The sequence below is a fragment of the Nycticebus coucang genome, chromosome 21 (genome assembly GCF_027406575.1).
Source record: "Nycticebus coucang isolate mNycCou1 chromosome 21, mNycCou1.pri, whole genome shotgun sequence".
NCBI lineage: Eukaryota > Metazoa > Chordata > Mammalia > Primates > Lorisidae > Nycticebus > Nycticebus coucang.
In genome coordinates, this window is record NC_069800.1 from 36,571,795 (window position 1) to 36,588,716 (window position 16,922).

A 16,922-nucleotide genomic window follows, 5' to 3' on the forward strand; every position below is an offset into this window, starting at 1 on the left:
GAAATATTTCATTCTTGATATTCGTAGAATCACCAAGTCGGAAGAAACCCAAAGTTTGTGCTCATCTTATCTAACCACCTACCCCATGCCAAAATTGACACATTGATGATAAAGTTGAATACTTTTGCTGATAAAATATTCTTACTCTTTAACAATTCAGTGTTGAAAAGTTCTGTCTATATGTTAGGTTCTGTTATTTTATTTATTTATTTATACAGAGTCTCACCCTGACACCCTGGGTAGAGTGCTGTGACATCATAGCTCACAGCAACCTCAAATTCTTGGGCTTGAGGAATCCTGTCATCTCAGCCTCCCATGTATCTAGAATTATAGGCATACACCACTACACCTGGGTAGTTTTTCTTTTCTTTTTTCTTTTTTGATTTTGTAGAGACAGGGTCTCACTCTTGCTCAGGCTGGTCTTGAACTCCTGAGCTCGAGCAATCCACCTGCCTGTGAGGATTGCTGTGAGGATTAGAGGAGTCCATATGGATAAAGATCGTGGTACATGAGAGAGGTTCTATTATTTTTACTCATTGTGTCCTGATCCTTTTGTTGCTAGCCTGGACTTCTCTAGGAAATAATCTTCTGTTGCTTGAAAACAAATGGCCCCTTATTATCTCAAATGGGTTAAACAAACACACAAACAAAATCCCAGGTAATTTGTTGGCTCACATAAATGAAAAATCAGGTAAAGCTTGTTCGGGGGCTCGATAGAGATATCAGGACCTCTTCATCACTGGGCTCTTTTCTCCTCTGTGTTGGGTTCATTCTAAGCTCCCTGTGTTTTTAAAAAGGCCGACAGATGCTCCTGTCTATACCATGTGGGTTCAAGTCCTGAATGCTATTTTCACTACAATCCCAATCAAAGTGCATCTCATCAGCCCTGGGTCATGTGTTCCATCCTGAGTGCATGCTAATCATTGTGGATTGATGTGATGCTCTGATCAGCCAGGACTGGACCGTATAGATTCCACGGAGTCGCATATGGATTTAACCTCTCTCAGAGTAGTGGGGAAGGAAGGTGGATGGTTCTTGTGAGGAAAACTGGAGCATCGGTACCAGTGGGAGGGTGAATGAATGCCAGACCACCAAACAGAAGCCACCTCCCTACAGAGTGAAGGGAGCTGGAGGGGCCTGGGGCAATTGGAGAGTCATACTATGGTGCATGTGGCCCTAGAGTAGCAAGAACTGATTTTCAAGAGACTGTAGAAATCTGAGTTTGCAGGTGACATCTTGAAGTTTTTAAACTAAGCAAGTAATTTATAAAAAGTACTGCATAAGATAAACAATAACATAAATTGTGGTATATGTACACCATGGAATATTATGCAGCCTTAAAAAAGATGGAAACTTTACCTCTTTTATGTTTACATGGATAGAGCTGGAACATATTCTTCTTAGTCAAGTATCTCAAGAATGGAAGAAAAAGTATCCAATGTACTCAGCCCTACTATGAACCCAATTTATAAGCACCTACACTTCCATATGAAAGCTATAACCCAACTACAGCCCAAGATGAAGGGGAAAGAGGAGGGGGAGGTGAAGGGAGGATAATTGGTGGGACCACACCTGTGGTGCATTTTACAAGGGTACATGTTAAATCTACTAAGTGTAGAATATAAATGTCTTAACACAATAACTAAGAAAATGTGGTGAAGGCTACGTTAACCAGTTTGATGAAAGTATTTCAAATTGTATATAAAACCAGCACATAGTACCCTATAGTTGCATTAATGTACACAGCTATAATTTAATAAAAAATAAAATAAATAAACATAGGAATATGTATTTTTTAAAAAGATAAACAATAACATGTTGGGATAAGACATCTCTCTCTCTCACCACTATTTCATAAGTTATTTCCCAATCTTTTCTTCTTCTTTTCCTTTTTAAATGAGAAACACTCCTTTTGAAAAAAAAAGTTTTCCCCATATGTTATGGATTATAGAATTCTGTGTCCTGGACTCTCCTTTCTGGACCTTTTTCACATGTCAAGGAAGCCAAGCCTGTCCACACAGGGAGAGAAGAGCGTGGCAGGGTCACAGAGACCTGGGCTCAGATGCTGTTTCTCTGGATGAGCCACTGTGCTTCACAGAGCCTCTGTTTCCAGTCTGTCAAGTGGGAGAAAAATACTGACTTCACTGGATTCAGCAAAACATTCTATAATATATTCTTGATACATGAGAAGTATATGATACACCTTGTTGCTCCCTTAAAAGATGGTAACTCTGATTATGGTATTCTTTTTTTTTTGGAGGCAGAGTTTCACTCTGTCACCCTGGGTAGAGTGCCATGGCATCATCATAGCTCACAGCAACCTCAAACTCTTGGGCTCAAAAGATCCTCTTGCCTCAGCCTCCCCAGTAGCTGGGACTACAGGTACCTGCCACAATGCCTAACTAGTTTTTCTGTTTTTAGTAGAGATTGGGTCTTGCTCTTGCTCAGGCTGGTCTCCAACTCCTAAACTCAAGCAATCCACTCTCCTTGGCCTACCCGAGTGCTAGGATTACAGACATGAGCCACCACATTTGGCCTGATTATGGTGGTATTCTTGATGTCACCTGTGGCAGGCACACAACTGTTGAAGGGACAAAATTATGCTGGTGGTAAGAAAAGGATGAAATTAAAAAAGAAATTATTAGCTGCAACACACATGCTCTAAAGTGTACTTGTCTTTAGTATGCAGCTCAAAGGGGCCTCACATCTGCAAACACCTGTGTGACCGTCACTCATATCACAACATAGAACGTTTCTGGCACCCCAGAGGGCTCAAGCAGATCCTTGTAATGAGCTGTTTGTGAGGGTGTGGAGCAAGCCAGAGTTAGAATGGGGATAAAAATAAAGAAGGCTTTGTGGAGTACTGATTCTTTGTCCACGCCACAAAGGCCACCGTGTAGCCATCACAGAGCGGGCATTGGTTAAGGGATGCCAGCGTCCTGGTAACCTTAAAAGAGCATGTTACTAATAAGCACATGGTTTCCATGACAACACCATACACCATCACCAGCCAGGAAAGTCTTGTCATAATGATCACGACAATCATTATGATCCCTCGGATTTGGATCGCTCCTCCCCCACTCCCACGCTCCAAGCCCTTCACACCAGCGAGTCCAGCCACGGGGCTTGTTTCTTAATTAAAGGCCCCCAGTGAAGACAACAAAAATCCCCATGACAGTGTCAGGAACAACGGTTCCCTAATAGATGTCATCTCGGCATTCTTGATTCATGTGCTGGGTCCGTGTTGCTTCCCATTAGCTGTGGAGATTTACAACAAAGATTATAATTAACTCCCTTAATATGTAAATCTGCCCATACGCTGCACTGCCCCCACATTCGTCTTATTTATGTCTAACCTAAGCCAAGCCACATTACTCTCTGTCCCCAGGGCTCCCCTCATCTCTCATCACCTTTGACATGAAGTTTGCCTTCTGAGAACGTGCATCTCTCTCACTTCTGTTAGACCCCTCGTTACACCTGCTGAGCTCCTCCAGGGCTGCCCTCGGGTTTGGGAAATCAGGGAAGGCTTTCCAGTTATTGGTAAGATCTCTGTGGTGCTTGGATTGGGACAAGGAGCACTGGACTGAGAGTCCTTAACTTGGGGTCCTGAGGATGGTCCTGGCCCTGCTAATTCGTCATAGGAGGTAGGCTCTGACCTCTCCAGGACAGTTTTCTCTTCTGTAAAATGATGTTGATAACGTCGTAAGGCCTTTTGTCCTTCCAGGAGCTGACACAAAACACCTGCTTGGCATCAACCTGTAAACACTGAACCACACAGGGAGCTTCAACTTGACCATCCTAAAACTAGGTGATGACCTCCTTCCTAGCAGGTCAAGGGAAGTCCCAAGAGAAGACACAGGAGCAGGGTCTGGCCCACAGTTGTAATCTGTGTTAAAGCTCCCCTGACTCTGAATTCATCCAATCTTTGAGGTACATTTATTGAGTACCTGTTGAATACTCTTCACTGGGTTGGGGGCAGGGGATTCAGCAGTGATGAAGCAGAGTCCCTACTTCCTGGGGTTTGCTCTCAGATGGGAAGACCAATAAGCAAACAAAATGGTCTCAGAGTTTCAGGCAGCTGCAAGTGCTGTGGAGGAAGCGCAGGGTGAGAGGATACGAGGGATGGTGGGGGATCCTCAGAGAGGTCACAGAGGCCTCTCTGAGGGGGTGGTATTTGAGCAGGAACATGTAGGAGGTGAGTGTAAGCCTTGTGTATGTCTGGACAAGGGGGTAGGGGAATAGACTTCTGGGTAGAGGGAGCAGCACGTGCAAAGGCCCAGAGGCGGGCTTATGGCTGCTTGTGAACACGAGGGTAAGGAAGGCAGGAAACACAAGGAGGGCAGAGGGTGGGAAACACAGTGCAGTGTGGATGGGTCCAAGTCGCAAGGGCCTCCCACACCCTGTATGGTCCCGTTTGACTCTGGAGCCCACTTTTACTCTTAAATTGTCTGGGTTTTGCTAATTGACAATATTGTCGTCCAACTTAAGGGCCGCGGAAAGGACCTTGACTTTTGCTCTGTGGTGAGACGGGAGCCACTGGAAGATTTTGAACCCTGGAGGGACACTAAAGGAATTGTGCTGGCTGTCGGGTAGAGCAGGCTGCAGACAGTCAGCTAATGTCACTCTGCCAAGTGAACACAAGAGATAGAGGGCTTTGGAGTGACGTGGGACCTTTTCTTTCTTGAGATCAAAGTCCCAGTTACAACATTCTCATCTTCCCAGGCAGCCATGAGCATTGAGTCTCACGACCCCTGGGCGGGATGAGCTCCCAGAACGCCACCAGTGACAGGCTACACTTAAGAAACTAGTCTGCAGAGGCCAGATCAGAGCCCCTTCCTCCCCACCCCATCTCAGCCTTGAAAACATGTAGCCTCGTGGTTTGAGCTTTTTGGGAGAAAAGTCTCTAAATCAGGACTTGTTTTGTATAAAAGATACATCACTGGAAAATTTATAAATCAAACTTTTGCAAGTCAAATTGTGTTTTAATGCACTGGGGAATAATGCTACTTAATGTTCTTATTGATTTTACAGATCGCAACAGCATCTCTTGCCCATTTAGAAACATTTAGAACCCAGAAAGCACCGAAAAGGTTTACATGAAATTAACCAGCAATCTGGGTTCAGATAACAAATGTTATCTGAACGTTACAGGGGCCCCCATCCTGGGCCAAGGCACAGTGGGGATTAACGCACTAATGGGGATGAAGTGGGGATCAGCACATGACCTCTGTGCTCAAGGAGTTTGCAGATCAGCAGGGAGGAGCTCACAGAGCAAATAACTGTGGCAAACCAAGGAAGAGTTACTGTGGGAAGAGTGGACAACGGAAGTTACTGCAGGTGTCGGGGGCAGAGGCCTGGCCGTGAGGCATGAGGCCTCTTTGACGCTCACACCCAGTGAGGAGCAGGAGACAGCTGGTGTGAGTGGGGTGCATGCAGAGAGGGGTTAGTGGCTGTGCAGAAAAACAGAGAGGGAGCTTGATCACACGAGACCTGTAGGCCACCTTGTGACATTTGGACTTATCTCAGGAACACTTTAAGCAAGAAGTGACATGGTCAGATGTGCTCAATCAGGGTTTTTGGGACAAGGTGAGGCATAAATATTTATACATAAACCTGCAACAAAGAAAACTAATATCACCCTTGGTATCACCTCACAGAAAGAGCTATGATTAATATTTAGCATCTCTTCTCCCAGGATGGTCCCTCTATTTCTAAACACTGGGTAACATGCTTTTCTCATTTAGCATTATTCATCTTAGGATTTTTTATATCATCTTTAATCTACATAAACATAATAGCTCTCAAATTAGATATACCATCACTTGCTTTAGTATTTTCTGATGAGCATTAAGGTTTGCCTGGAATGTTCCAAGGTTGTACCTTTCCTCTGATACCATTATTAATAGCACCCCTTTCACTTTTAAAATGGTCCAGGATGAAAAGTGAAATGGTCCTCCTTCCTCTGGGATAAACATTTGAGTTGCTTTCATTGTTGTTATTGTTATTGATCTAACTAATCCTGCCATGAATTCTCCTTCAGCTAATCGGCTTAGAGACCATATAGTCAAACCAGTCTTCACTCCAAGATTCCTGTCATGTTTCTCAAACTTCAGACACCCCCCTGCAATCTGCCGCGGCCACCCTCTTCTGACACTATCCTTTACATTTTTCTGTAATTTGATTTGGTTTTTAAAAACCACAATGAGTTGATTTAAGAAGGAAGCTAAATGTTAACACCACGAATGGAAAACCAGGATTCCATTCCATTCCTAGAAGTGGCATAACAGTGAATTTAAGCAACAATTCAAGGAGAAGTATCATGGGGGACCAGCTCTGAGATGAATCTGGTAGAGACAAAACAAAAGGTGGCCTTGCAAGCATGAGGGGGGCTAAGACTCATGAGGGGAGCCTATCTCTTTAGTAAAATAGAAAGGTTTCAAAGAGCATTGAAAAATTCCTCCCTCTGGGGTCCCAAGGCAGCTGTCCACATTGAGAACTGAGGAAGTTTCAGATCAGGACGGGCTTTGTGCACAGCTGTAATGAGCTTGGAATTTACTCCCTGGGTTTTAAGCCTGAGAGTAACATGGTTCCCATGTGTGCCCCGAGCCAAGCCCTGTGCCATCAAGGAACTCACTGAGTCACTCGCTTGTACATCATGTGGATTCAATCCCCAGCTCCCTGATCTCTTGGAGTCCACTCCCCAGAGCAGTATTTTTCAACCTTTTTCATGTCACGGCACACTTGAACCATAAATTTCCATGGCACACTTAAATTATGTTGATCCCCCCCAAAAAAAAGAGTAAAAAGAAGAATATACCTACTGTGCTTTGAACTTTGTTTGAAAATAATTTAATTAATGATCTTTTAATTTTATTTTATTTTGGGAGGTGGAAAGGCAGAGTCTCACTTTGTCACACTCAGTAGAGTGCTGTGACATAACTCACAGCAACCTCAAACTCTCAGGCTCAAGAGATCCTCTTACCTCAGCCTCCAGAGTAGCTGGGACTACAGGCACCTGCCACAATGTCCAGCTATTTTTCAGAGATGAGGTCTCACTCTCGTTCAGGCTGGTCTCCAACTTGCGAGCTCAAGGAATCCACCCACCTCGGCCTCCCCAGAGTGCTAGGATTACACGCCTGATACTGTAACGAAGTTCAGAGCACATCAAGTATATTCTTCTTTTTACCCTTTTTATTTGGATCAACATAATTTAAGTGTGCAGTGGAAATTTAACTATGGTTCAAGTGTGCCGGTACACGCCCAGCCAATTAACGATCTTTAAAAATTTTCACGGCACACCTAAAATCTTTTCACCGCACACCCGTTGAAAATGATTGCTCCAGAAGATTAGACAAGAATGAACACAGCTAACACCATTATACCTCTAAGTAAGTGAAGTGCTATAATTTAAAGAAAAAAAGTAATAGACCTTATGTTTTAGTTTTAGGTTTATGGAAAAATTGAGTGAAAAGTGCAGAATAACAAATATCCCTTCACCTCCCCACAGCACACGGAGTTCCCCCTGCTATTAATATCTTGCTTGACTGTGGAGCTTTGGTTACAATTGATGAGACAATAATGGTAGATTATTATTAGGGTTTGCTCTTTGTGCTGCATATTCTATGGGTGGGTTTAACAAACGCATAATGATGTGAGTCTGCCATTACGGTGTCGTACAGAACAGTAAGTCCACTGCCCTAAGTAGCCCCTGTGCTCCCCTGTCCTTCCCTCCTTCCTGAACCCCTGGAAACCACTGATCTTTGTACTGTCCTCATAGAAGTGCCTTTTCCAGAATGTCATATAGCTGGAATCATATAGTATGTAGCCTTTCAGCCTGGCTTCTGTCACTTAGCAATATGCATTTAAGGTTATCTGTGTTTTTTTTGTGGCTTGATAGCTCATTTCTTTTTATTGCTGGAAAATATTCCACTGGATGGAAGTTATACAGTTCATCCATCACCCCATGAAAGACAGACATCTTGGGTGCTTCCAAGTCTGGGTGATTATGAATAAAGCTGCTGTGGATATTCACGGGTAGGTTTTGTGTGGACCTAAGTTTTGTTGTGGTTATTACCTTTGATGGAAATGGGGAAGTGGAATAGACTGGATCTTTTGATAATATTGTTGGGGAAGGCATATCCTGAAGGATGGAGAAGAAGCCAGCCATGAAAGTGGGGGGGTACCCTGGGCAAAGGGAACAGCCAGGACAAAGGCTGGAGGTGGGAGCACTCTGGGGGCTGAGGGAGCTTTGGGGGGCCGGTGAAGCTGGTGTGGGGTAGAGGAGATGAGGGCAGAGCAGTCCCTAAGGCCACAGGGAGTATCTGAGATTTTATTGCCATCTGGGGACTTGGAAGGGAGTGAAAGGGCTGAGAATTGCAAGGTGTTTGCAAACAGAATCTCAGAGGTCTCTCAGCAACTGCTTGAGGTCAGTACACAGTCTCCATCTTGCAGATAAGAAAATTGAGGCTCTGGCTCAATGCCTACAGCTCAGCAGCCAGGGCACCAGCCACATACACCAGAACTGGTGGGTTCGAACCCAGCCTGGGCCTGCCAGACAACAATGACAACTACAACCAAAAACTAGCCGGGTGTTGTGGCGGGCACCTGTAGTCCCAGCTACTTAGGAGGCTGAGGCAAAAGAATCACTTAAGCCCAAGAGTTTGAGGTTGCTGTGAGCTGTGATGCCGCAGCACTCTACCCAGGGTGACATAGTGAAACTCTGTCTCAAAAAAAAAAAGAAAGAAAACTGAGGCTCGGGCAGGGGAAGGCTCATATTCTCTAAGTAACTTGACTTCAGAGATGTCACAGCTTAGAGCCCAGAAGGAGAGAGATGTGGAATCCAAAAGGAAGCCTCCAGTGTCTATCTGAGATGCAGCCTTGGCAGGCAGCAAAGGCAAGAAGCAGCTTCAGAATTCAATTAGGCAATAAGGAGATTAGCAGCTTTGACCTCCTGGGCAGGGAGAGGGCAAGGCAAGAGGGTACGTGGGGGGGAAGGGAGCAGGGGTTGTAGTTTCAGATCAGACAGAAGAATTAGGTAACGGTATGACCAGAATCTAATTGCCCACAAGACTAACCTTTTTAGAGGAAATGGAGTCCCTGTTGTCATAGTAACCAATTAAAAAAGGGCTCAGCATGCCCATCAGTAGCAAGAGAGAATCACCCTGGACACTGAGGTATCACATCAAAGCACAAATCTCTGGTCCACAGGTCCACAGGTGCATCAGAATTCGGATCACCCAAGAACCAAAACCATAATGGCTAAAACAAAATCAAAGTGGCTTTCTCATGAAAACATCAGAGTTGGGCAGCCTAGGGTTGTGTTTTATTTAGCTTTAACTGCACAAACCACCCTAAAACGACTATGAAAACAATAACAATTCATGTCTCATATTCCACACATTGGTGGTGCACCTCTCCAGCAGGTTTCCCCTGAGCCCCCTCCTGGGCTGGAAGGTCCCACCTGAGTGCTGGCAGCTGGTGCTCCTGGCTGGAGCCCCTCATCCTCCGGGAGACTAGACTGACTTCCTCACTGGGGGGTCTTAGGCCTCCTGCCAGTTCTCCTGCTTACCACTGATCAAAGCCAGAGGACATGTTCAGATTCAAGGGAGGGGAATAGACGTCTTCTCTTGATGGAAACAGGGCAAAGTCACATTGTCAAGAAGCACTGGGAAGGGACGGATGTTTCTAATCTCTCACAAGCTCTGTGAAGTCATCAGAATCTGAGGATCCTTGTAGCTCACCAAACCTCCAGCCTGGAATGGGGCCCTGGACCTCCAGGTCCATGACCATGACTACAGTCCAACCATTGCACCCATGGCCAAGGCGGAAGGACAGATAAAAAAAGAAAAGATACCCATGGCAACTGTCTTTACAGAGGAGGTTCAGGAAGTTACTGTTCACAGCTCAATATAAGATACGAGTCACATGACCACACTTAGATACAAGAAAGGCTGGGAAATATCATCTTTATTCTAGACTACTAAATGCCCATTCAGAATCTGAGGATCTATTTCTAAGGAAGCTGGGGAGCATGAATACCGGTGACCCAGCAGTTTCTGCCACAATATGGATTTTTTGCCCCTGACGTAGTATAATGTACTGAAAGAAGTGGCCCTGACCCTTAAGATGGAGAACTTTATCCTCACTGGGCAGATGCCTTTTACCCCTGCAAAGGGTTAAAGTTAAATCCATATAACTCTGTCCTTGGTATGGAATTTGTAGGGTCTGGGAGCAGTGGCTCATGCCTGTAATCCCAGCACTTTGAGAGGCCAACATGGGAGGCAACACAGCAAGGAGACCCCATCTTTATAAAAACTTTTAAAAAAATAGCCTGGCATGGTGGCATGTGCCTAAAGTCCCAGCTACTGGGGAGGCTGAGGCAGGCAGGAGGATGGCTGGAGCCCAGGTGTTTGAAGCTACAGTGAGCTGTGAACATGCCACTGCACTCCAACCTGGGCAACAGAGCAAGACCCCAGCTCTGAAATAAATAAGTAAATAAATAAAATTCATAACATTGAAGAGGTTTATTTATTTATTTTTGAACATAAGCCACCATGTGAAAGAGGGCTTTTTTGGGTGCATATTAGAGTATGAATAATTAGCCTTGTGACTCCAATTTAAAATGTATAATTGAGTTTAGACTTGTGATTCTTTTGTTGAGAAGCACATGAATCTTCTTATATTAAATTTATAAATGACTCCAGGATGTATAAGAGATCTTGAGATTCACTTCTGTATAAGTTTTTAAATGAGATTTTTTTTTTTTCCAAAGTGGGTTAAGTACTTTGGAAAGTTTTGCTTGTCAGGTCAGGCAATGGAGGTGTTTAAAAAGGGAAATTGAATATGTTAAATTAGTAAGTCCTGTGTAAAATGTTGAAGATAATTTAATTAACCAAGTTTGCAAATGGCATGGATCGTTTAACTGGGTATGAGTTGATTGACCATTAATCAAAAGCCCCTTGAACGTGACTGCCTAGATATAGAATAATAAGTTTTGTAAATTGAACTTGGCTTAAGACTGATTAGAGTTTTTTTTTAAGCTGCAGTAATATATTGAATATAAATTAAATAACAAGTATTTATAGGACAACTTTTCAGCAAGCAAAAAATTTCCCGTACTGATACTCCTGAGCTCACTCGGTAGCTAAATTGGGGTTTGGGGTAACCCCAAAGTCCCTGCTTGTCTGCATGCTACACAGTAACTGCCAACCTGGATGGGGAACATTAAGGGGATGGGATTGTCAGGTCATACACCTAATCAGATGGAGACAGAGCAAGAGAAAAGGCGCTGAGAATGAACTTGCCCCGGGTCAGGCACAGGTGCAGGCTGGGCACAGGTGTGCATAGTCACAGAGCCGCACAGGCCTTGGGAGCCCCTAGGAGGAACCCCACATCTCACCCTTTTGAGGTTGCACAGTGATCTTCACTGCAGACTGTCCTTTGGAGAGAAGGAGGTCCTAGCAGACACTCATGAAGGAGCTGGGGCTGACACCGGGGAGCCCTGTGGAGTCCTGGAAAAGAAGGTGTCTCTGAAATCCATCTCCACATTCTCCCAGCTGGGAAGGGACAAATCCTGGACATGACAATAATCCGAAACAATCACTGCTGACACTTGCTGTAGATGCTGTGGAAGCCACACCCAGATCCCTGTTTCTGGCTGGTGAACCCCTCCCCATTCCAGACCGGGCTGTGCAAAAGACCAAATCCTGCCCTCCTGGTAGGAGCCATTCTCTCTCCAGAGCTCCACCTGGGGGCTGGTTTTCAGTTGGGCCTAATTTCTTGCTTAGCAACACGTTGTGGAACGTCCTGCTGATCTGAGGGCCAAGGAAACTGGTCTGAGGGCCACATTCCCTCCTCCACCCTCGGCCTCCTTCCCTCCCTGGATAGCCACGTCTGTAGGCCCGCTGTGTCTGTGGGGTAAACGACTTGCGTTATTTAAAGCCCTGGCACATGCAGGGCTTTAATTTAGTTCCCATTGTCTACCCAGAGGCCTAAGGTGTTTTGATAGAGATGCCGGGAGGTATCAGGAATATCTTGCTCCTCTGTAATGGGGCAGAAGACCCCGGGCCCCACCCTTCTGGGCAGGTGTGCGGAGATGCTGCATCCGCCGGAGGTGGCGGCAGTGAGGCAGGTGGGCTGCAGCCGCCTGTATCTGGTCTGGGAGCGCCCCCTCGTGTCGAGACAGAGCAATACGCGTCCAGGGAGGTTTTCCTACCGTCCAGATGGCCTTAAGGTTCAAACTCTAAAAGGAAAATGAGTTTGAGGAATGAGCTCAGGGGCCCATTGAATATAAATGGCCAGTCGTTAGCGTTCAGGTGAGAAGGCTTGGTGCTTCCTATTAAAATACGTAATTAAAATACGCTTACACAGTGATCTTCACTGCAGACTGTCCTTTGGAGAGAAGGAGGTCCTAGCAGACACTCATGAAGGAGCTGGGGCTGACACCGGGGAGCCCTGTGGAGCCCTGGAAAAGAAGGCGTCTCTGAAATCCATCTCCACATTCTCCCACCTGGGAAGGGACAAATCCTGGACAAATCCAGTCTTTTCTCTTCCGCTGCAGAGAACTATGCAATTTCTTCACTGCAAAGAAAAGGAAATAAGCTCTCACCAGTGGAGGGTGAGCTTGGACAAGTGGCTTTCAAAAATTTAAGCATCACTTGAGTACAGAGCACTTTTTTTTTCCCTTCGCCTATTCGATCTTTTCTCCACTTAAAATTGAAAAACAAGGATAAAAACAGGCCCAACGTATTTTGCCTACCTAGCTCCTCCCGAAGCTCTGGGGAAAATTTTAAATAATAATGATGCTGATAAAAGCAAAAGTAATAAGTTATAAAGGCTGAGGGCTCTCAACTAAGATTGAAAATCTTGTGTGGAAGAGCATTTCATTAAGGCTGACCTGTTAAGAAAAATTTATTCATGACATTAATGATGATAAGGTAGACTTTACTCAAGGGGGCCATGGCAACAGGGACAGGGACCACTGCCGTGGGATCTTGCAGTGGGGGAGAGAGATGGGACAAGTGGCGGTTTGTAACCATCTGGCAGGGTGGAGGCGAGTGGATGGAAAATTACTTAGAAGAATATCAAGGATAACGGGTTTCTGGCTAGACTGACTTCATAGAATTATTGCTGAAGGCAGAGTGATAAAATATTGTGGGTAGTCAGATACCAAGGGTAGGGGATTTTTGCTAAACTAATTTAGCAGAATTCTTGCTCAAACTAGTGTCTACCTGGACAGAGAGGACTCAGAGTAGAGGACTCAGAGCAGACTAACCAAAGTTTTGGTCAGAGGAGAAAGTCTTTGTCTTCTTTGTTCAAATCCTGGGAAAGGCTGTGGGTTCAATGAGAAAGCATGAGTCTATGAGACAGGAAACACAGTAGGGGCTTTGTAACATTAAAAAAAAAAAAAACAAACTTAGAAGGTATTTTAAGTAGCATAAAAAAAGTGAGGGGACTAGAGCAAATTAACATTTCTGGAGCCCCAATTATTGTCATGTGGCTCTTACTGCATTGGATGATACCAATGTTTATGATATATGTTTATGTTTATGTTTATGATAAAACATAACAAATGAAGACATTTAAAGCCCATTTTATGAGTTGGGAGACAGAGGCTCAGAGAATAAAGGGGCTGAGTTCCAAGTGACAATATCGAAAAGTAAAGGATTAAGATTAGAATCCAATTTGAGCCTTGGTGTTTGCCACAGCACTAGGTCAACTGGTTTACCAACATTCATGCATCCATTTATTTATTCAATTAAATGTTTATTGAGTACCTGTTACATACCAGACACAGTCCTACGCACTGCGGATTCAGCAGCATGGGGCTGCAAATATAGCTTGGTGGGCTCGGATTACCAATAATATTCCTTCTCTTACCACTTTTATCAGCTCATTCACCCATCCAACTTATTTAATTTATGCAAAGAGTTTGGTGAATTATTAATGAATTAATAATTAATTAAATTAATTCTTGATTTCCTCATTTACTTATTCATCCACTCAACATCAATTCCCTTCCTGATTCACTCTTACAATCATTCACGTGCTTATTTAACCACGTGCTCATTATTTGCCCCTTCTCCTACTCCATCAGTCATTCTCTCATTTACTGTTTCCTTCACCCATCCACACGCTCACCTGTCTGTACATACCGCCATCCATCCACCCACTCCTCCACCTACCCTTCCGTCAGTCCCTCACGTTGATTCATTCTTCCATCCATCCATCCGCATCTCCTCTATCCTGTCTGCCCTTCTCCCTTTCTGCTTTCCTTCCATCCACTAATTCTTCCCTCCGTTCCTCCAGTTTTTCCTTCATCCATTTCTCCATCCACCTATTCATTAATTCAGCCCTCTGAAACTGACCCTGAAACTTAAGATAAAACCCATTTGGAACCTCCAAGGAACTCACCATTGAGTAGTGGGGGACGACAAGAAGAAAGGCCACCATGTCACTGTGATTAGACAAAGGGATCCTAAGTCATCGGATGGGAAATCCTGGAGAAGTTAGTCAAATGGAGAGGATGGAGGCAGTAGGAATTTCAGACAGGGAGTAACATAGACACATGCCTGGAGGCAGAGCAGGCTCAGAGAGATGGGGGATGGGTAAGTTGTCTGAAGCTTAGAAACAAAAAGGAAGGATGGGGGGGGGCAGTGGTGGGTGGTCTGGAATCATCTCCCTGGAATCATCATGCTCATTTCTCTCCCAGGTACCATCTCCTAAGCCTCACAGCTGTAGGCACAGTGTGGCTGGCTGAATATGGTGCTCTGTCTATCCAAGTCCCCTGTGGCCTCTGTCAGCTCTCAGTGGATAGCCCCATAGTACTGCCAATAATCCCGGCTCCCCCAGAGGGGCCTTGGAGACAGAGCCCACCACCCCCAATCACTGTCAGTGGCGAAGAAACCCCCAGCCCGCCCCCCATCTCTGGTGACAATCTGGATTGCGGTGGCTCCACGGAAATGTCTTCTCGATCAACCCCAACGTGGCCCTCTCCAGCTTCCGCTTCCTCCCCCATGACTGGGTTTCCAGGCCCTGCCCTTCCACCTCTTCACTCCACCATCCTCTCCTCACCAGCCAGAGTGACACCCATCTAATTCAGACCCTTTCGTCTCTTGCCAATGTCTCCCATCTAGCTCCATCTCTCATCCTTCTGCCTCCAGTGGCTTTACCAGCCCCTACATGGCCATTCCTCTGCTCCAGAGTAGCCTCTCTGAGGTGCCAATATTCTCGTGTCATCCACCTGCCCACAGCCCTGCAAGGGCACCTTGTTCCAAGCCAGGCATTCAAGTTTTCTCATCCAGCACGTTCTCTATCTCCAGTCTTGCTGGTCCCACTTCCTGTCATGTACCCTCCCTGCTTTCCAAAGCCCCAGGCTTTCCCTAACACCTCCTGCTCCTACTCACCTTTGCCTCTTTGTGACTGCCAGGCCACTGACTGCAATGGCCTTCACTGCCTTGACTCCCCGGAAGACTTCTGTTCATCCTTCTGAAACATGGCCACATATATCCATTAGACCTTGCGGTGACTGTGGTTTCACTAGACATTGTGCTTCTTTGTGTGTCTATCTCCATTCACTGGACTGTGAGCCCAGGCAGGTAAAAGCTTTTCACTGTCCTCACTGCCTTCTCAGTGTCTGGGACACTGCCTGGCACACAGACATGCTCAATAAACATTCTATGGACAAATGAATGAATGAACAAAACATCCCTACAGATGCCTGGGTTTGGATGAGACCAACAGTTCTTTGGTCCTGTGAGGCTGTGTGTCCAGCCTGGCCATTTCTCCCGCAGTGGGAGCAGTTCTGCACACATCTGACAAGGCCCACACAACATCGAGTGGGGAAGACAATCTGGTTACTTGGCATTTGGGACTGGCTGGGTACTAAGGGTTTGTCTTTACCAAGAGAGCTTGTCTCCAATCCTGGCCAGCAGAACACTATCCTGAGGGTGGGACAGGCCTCACAGAGGCTACCCAGCTACAAGATGGCAGTGGTCAGGTGAACCCTGGAATCAGAGCCAAGGATCTGGGTGGTGGTGGAAACATATTCATTCAGAGATGCAGAAGCTACTTCCCTGTTGAACTCGCTTCTCCCTGTGCTAGCCCCTGACACAGATGGCCCTGGCTTGCATTTTGGCCCCACGGCTAAGAGGTCACATGTCCAAGAGGCAGCAGCATGAAATGTCAGAGCACAGCTGCTGGGGCTGCCCAGCCCCACCTCTATCTGGTGGGCAGCCTTGACCAATTCTTCTTTGGGCCTTAATTTATAACCTTAGCCATAAAACCAGTCAGTTAACCTCATGCAGCTACTGGAAGGATGAGAGAATACACTGCAAGCCCTTAAAACACTACCAGGCACGCAAAAGTGTGGACCAGGTGCAGTGGCTCACACCTGAAATCCCAGCACTTTGGGATGCTGAGGGTGGAAGGATCACCTGAGGCCATGAGTTCCAGATCAGGCTGGGTAACATAGTGAGACTCTGTCTCTACAAAAAGTAATTTAAAAAAACTACCCATGTGTGGGCACACACCTATAGTCCCAGCTACTTGGGAGGCTGAGGCAGGGGGATTATTTAATTGCACCATTATACTCCAGCCTGGGTGACAGAGTAAGACCATCTCTTTACAAGAGACAAAAAACAATAAAATGAAATAAAACTCAGCTGTTATCATTTCTGAGTCCTTACTACTTTACTACGGGGGCCACAGACTCAAGTGCCTAAAGGGGCCAGGAAGGCAACCCAAAGTAGGAAGTGAGACAGATGGAGATGTGGTTCTTAGCTGGAAGCCCCTGGAGGGTTTTCAAAAGATATCAAAGTACAGATCTGAGCCTAAACCAATTAAGTTAGAATCTCTAAGGGTGGGACCAAGGCATCAACATCTTGGTGAACTGATTCCTTTATCATTGTGAAATGACTCTTTTT